We start from the raw sequence: 5,491 nt of genomic DNA on the forward strand, positions 1-5,491 counted from the left end.
TCTTTCTGTCTCCCTCTCTTTTTACTCCAGCTGTGGTGTCCGTTCTGCCTGGATGGAGAGCTGAGAGGAGGAGTGGAGGAGGAGGAGAACAGGAGGAGAACAGGAAGAGGAGGAGAAGAGTGGCTGGTTTGGGGATGTTGGCTGAAATGGCAGGGCTCTTAAAGTTACTGGAGAGTGTATGACTCTCTACACACCCCCTCCTTACTTCAGCACATAATCACTCAACAGCCCCTTTCCCTTCCTCGCTCCCTCTGTTCTCCCTCCCCCCTCCCTCCCTCTGTTCTCCCTCCCTCCCTGCCTCCCTCCCTCTGTTCTACATCCCTCCACCGTCCCAACTCTCCCTCCCTCCTTCGTAACAGAGGGGTTAGAAGAGGAAGCCACAGATATGCACACTGCAACCACCACAATAGAAACAACTGGGAACATTCTCTGCTCGTTATTTCTCCCCCTCACTTTCTCGTTCTCTCTCTGTTTTTCTTGCTTTCTTTCCCTCTATCTCTCACCCTCTCTCTCTCTCTCTGTCTGCTGTCACAACCCCCTCCTGTGGATTGGTTTGGTCCCCACCTGTAGGAGAGTGCTGGTCTGGTCAGAGACATTTTTGTGTGGACTGAACCATTATGAACCCAGCAGGGAGGACAACTCCCCAAACTCCACAAATCCTCCTTCTGAACAATAAAACGTATCCACACAATAGATGGACAATTTAAATTTTATATTACACTTTGTTTGTAACCTTTTTGTTGTAATATAATACTGACTTTTACTTCAACTTTGACTTTAATATTTAAAACCAGATGTACATATTTGTTTTATGAACTTCAATGTGGGGAAGTAAAAATATGTTAAATTAATAAATAAAATCAAATTTAAAAAAGTTTAACCATATCCAGATTAAGATTTGTTTTTATGTTTATTTGCTAATAAGTTTAACTCTTAAATCTCAAAGAGACCTTGGCCTTGTTGTTCCCAGTGAAGCAGAACTATACATCAGGAGTTGTTATTGCTGGAGGAGAGGAGTGCATGTAGACCTAATCCTCTGGGTCTACTTAGGATCAAGTTGCCAACACCACCATGGATTCACGGCCTCCAGTCCTGCTACTCCTTCATTACCGTTCTCTCTTTTTTGTCTTTCTATCCATCTACAGTAGAGGCATCTGTCTCTCGCTCTTCTCCATTTCTTTCTTTCTTTCTTTTTCTTCTTCCTGTCTTACTCACTTTCTATAGGTATTTCTCTTTCTCAGTCTCTCTGCTTTTCTTTTCCCCCCACCTCTCTTTTCATGTCTATTTAGTCTCTCCTTCTATATCTCCTGGTTTACCCAAATCTTCCCGTTGCGTGATGAGACAACCGAATAGGCCTACCGTGGCACCGTTCAGATCACGTCTTACCGGCGCTTCTCTCTGAACCCCTTGTGTGTTCACCTCATTCTGCGTGCTAATGACGCTGATCGGCAGCACAGAAACTCGTTCAATAATAACCGTCGAGTCGACCGCGAGGTTGGGTGGCACTTGTGCACGGAATTATTCAGACGTCAGACACGGTTATACTGATTACACACGTAGACGCGCCGGTTATTTCGTCAACGGGAGATATCCACTGCGCTGTTCACAACGAAATAGACCTGGACCCAATCGTAGTTTTTTTTATTACAGAGACAGACAATTGATTTGCGTGCATGATGCTCTGGGATGATAACGTTGTTCTAGGAGGTAGTGAATAAGTTATGATGAAACGTGATTTTTCTCCCCAGACTCCCCAGAAACACTGTTGAATCACTTTTCAACCCATTTGCCAACGTTCTAACAACACTGTGGCAACTTTCACATTGGGTCTCGATATTAAACGGCCTAGAGATACTCTCCAGACTGAGTGATTTGCTGAATCACTTCCTAGACCATAGTCCACACTTTTCCCAGAAAAGCCATGTTCCATATCGCATCTCTTGATAACACTGAGTTGGTTGAAAAGCAATATTCATATTTCCCCAAACTCTTAATGCAAAATTGCCATTACAGAATTCTATGTTTGTAAACTAAGAACAATGTTTGCGATTCAGATGCTGCTTCTAGATGGATTGAACATGACAACATTGTATAGTGGTTGGAGGAGGAAGGGTTGTCCTCTTTGTAGAATAATTATTGTTTTTTGGAACTCACTGACAATGTAACATTCTGTTGAAAGTTTCAGAATCTCGCCCTCCCGCATGGCTTGTATTACAGTAAATGTAGGCTACACATATTTTTCACACTTTATAGTATTTGATTTATTTTGATGCAATTTTCATCTTGAGGAAAAAAAACTGTTGAAGCACACAGTGGAATAAAAAAAAATCTTAAGTAAGTTACTCTAGTAAGCTACTTACTGACATAAGATGCATCAAGTAACTCTAGGTGTGCCCTAGCATGGCATCACCATATGGGCAAGACCAACAGCTAAACTCATAGATTAACTATCCATAGAAAATGATGAAATATACTGTATAACTTGCTGTAGTTTTGAGTGTGTATGAAGTTGTGTAGTTTGTATTTCACTTCTTGATTCAGCTCATAGTCACACATATCAGGTTTGAATCTAAAAGCACCACCTTTCCTAACCCTCCCACACACACACACAACCTCATACACACACACAACTTCATACACACACACACAACTCAGTCATCCAAGTGTGGTTACTCAAGAGCTGATAAAAGAACAGCAGCAAATGTACACATTGTTGGAGGTGCTGACAGGAATTTGATTTCAGTCCAGACTTCCTCAAGTAAAACTCCTTCTCTACAGTCATGAACATTCTATCTCTTCTCTCTCTTCTCCAAACTTTGCCCTTCCCTGCTCTCTCTCTCTCTCTCTCTCTCTCTCTCTCTCTCTCTCTCTCTCACTCTCTCTCTCTCTCTCTCTCTCTCTCTCTCTCTCTCCCACTCTCACAGTGTATATCTCTTTAATGCATGCACGTACGCACACACTCTTACGCACACACTCTTTCTCTACATGCCTCCCCCTCACAGTGAGTACGGTTGGTTGTTGGAGACAGTCCTCATAAACTCTGTCAGCGGACTGGGAGATGAGTGAAGACAGGAAAAACAAACCCACGATGATACTGCACCACCAGGAACTGTTCAGAACTGATCAAAAGAGTGAGAAGAGGAAGTCTCACAGACCTCAGACACACACAGAGGAGAAGACCCACTGAAACGTTGTTACATTTCATCTACTTTTCATAGGGGGACGCCAGGAGCCAGAAGAGAAAACCACATGACCCTGTTGAATTCTTCCCACATCGAAAGTGAATTGCATAATACATGAGTTGTGCTTTATTGACATCTTAAACACATCTTAAATGTTTATAGTTCTACTCAGGTCATAGCTCATGGCATCATGTCATTAATCGCTTGGGAAATGTTTTTCAAATTGAATGCAAATCAAAACTGAAAAGATCTCGCTGGGGCATAACTGACCTCAGAGCTGTAGTCTAGATACATCTGCTTTGTTAAATTAGGATTAGTTCCATCATTTTCACTGGGCTGTAGTTACAAGCTTCCCAAGAGGTGTGTGGTTTGTTTACGTTAGTCAGAGTTAGGTATTTCCCTTTACTCCCAGTAAGCCCAGAATGAGACCAGCTGGTGAATTTGAAAGTGACTCCCAGCCACCCTTCTCCCTGGCCTGGATATGGGGATCTATCTACCGTAGAGTGTCTTGTGCTGTTGCCATGTGAACATGAAAACGTTAAGTGCTTGTGAATGCACCCAGGCACCACACCTTTGTGGCCTGGAGGGAGTTAAAACCTACTTTGATTGTCCATCACTCTTCACAGTAATCTCCTGTCAGGATTCAGGAGAGAGCAGAGAGAGATAGCAGGGAGCAAGAGAGTGAGAAGGAGAGAGATAAAGAGGGAGAATGAGAGAGTGAGAGCAGAAAAAAAGAGAGAGCAGAGAGAGATAGCAGGGAGCAAGAGAGTGAGAAGGAGAGAGATAAAGAGAGAGAATGAGAGAGTGAGAGAGCAGACAAAGAGAGAGAGCAGAGAGAGATAGGGACACAGACTGAGAGTGATAAAGAAGGAGAGAATGAGAGAATATTGAGAAAGAGGGGCAAGGAGACTTGGAGTGAGAAAGGAGAGAGAGAGCAGCGAGCGACAACCCAGACCTCCCTGAACGCCCACTCCACACTCTGAACAGGGGCATGCCTTCCAGAGAGCGTTCAGAGGCAGCATCTGTTTAAGATCTGTTCATCAGCTGCTTTGTTATCCTCCTTCTTGTCAGCCGGGGCCAAATGAGACAGATGAGCGATGTGCCAAGCACAGGACTGCCTGTGTCTGTCTGTGTTAGAGCACCTGCCTGTCTCTCTGCACCTGCCTGTGTCTGTCTGTGTTAGAGCACCTGTCTGTCTCTCTGTACCTGACTGTTCCTGAAGACAAGCAACCAACTGTCGAGAGCCGCTTAGTGGAAAAAACTGGGATTAGTTCAATTAATTTGACCTGATGAACTTGGATGAGAAGCAGTGGGCTACAACCATGAGAGTGAGACTGAGAGAGTGAGAGAGTGTGTTGATATAGGTGAAGACTGAGAGAGAGAGAGAGAGAGAGAGAGAGAGAGAGAGAGAGAGAGAGAGAGAGAGAGAGAGAGAGAGAGAGAGAGAGAGAGAGAGAGAGAGAGCGAGAGAGAGTGTGTTGATATAGGTGAAGACTGAGAGAGAGAGAGAGAGAGAGAGAGAGAGAGAGAGAGAGAGAGAGAGAGAGAGAGAGAGAGAGAGAGTGAGAGTGTGTTGATATAGGTGAAGACTGAGAGAGTGAGAGAGTGTGTTGATGCAGGTGAGGGACCTGGCCTGATGCAGGAAGGCCTCAGCTCATCTGATACACACTCTACCCAGTGAGCCACCATGGCGACCCACACATGGACTACATCATAAATCATTTAATACATGTAAGCGTGTGTGTGTGGATCAGCCAAGCATTGTAAAAAGACGATTTAACAGCCCTCATAAACCCGGGACATTAAGCAAAACAGATCCTCAATCTCTCCCTTAATTCAGTCATTTCCATCTCTTCAATCTTTCTTCCATCTCTCTCTCTCTCCTTCAATCACCCTCTCTTTCTCCCTCTCTTGCTGTCTCTCTCACCTTCAATCTCTCTTTCTCACTTTCTCTCTCTCTCCCCCCTCTCTCTGGCAGTCTTTTCTCCATCCTGACCACCAACCACTCCTATCAGAGTGGGACTCATGTCAGTGCTGGTGTGTGATCTCTCCCTGCACCAGTCACAGGTTGTTCCCCCAGCAAGCTGCCTCGCATTATACACCATTCAAACATTCTTAGATGTTTAAAAACAATCAGTGCAATAAGCACTTTAGGAGACTAATAGTGGCAATTTCACACCACTGGTAGCTAGTTTGGAAAAAGAATACAACCCTTTCCCGTATATCCTGGTGATGATGGGGTGATGATGAAGGTGTACCAGCCCTGTACCCAGAAGGTCTGTGTCATGTAATCACTGTGCAGGTCACTC

This window comes from Osmerus eperlanus, chromosome 20, assembly GCF_963692335.1.
Source record: "Osmerus eperlanus chromosome 20, fOsmEpe2.1, whole genome shotgun sequence".
NCBI lineage: Eukaryota > Metazoa > Chordata > Actinopteri > Osmeriformes > Osmeridae > Osmerus > Osmerus eperlanus.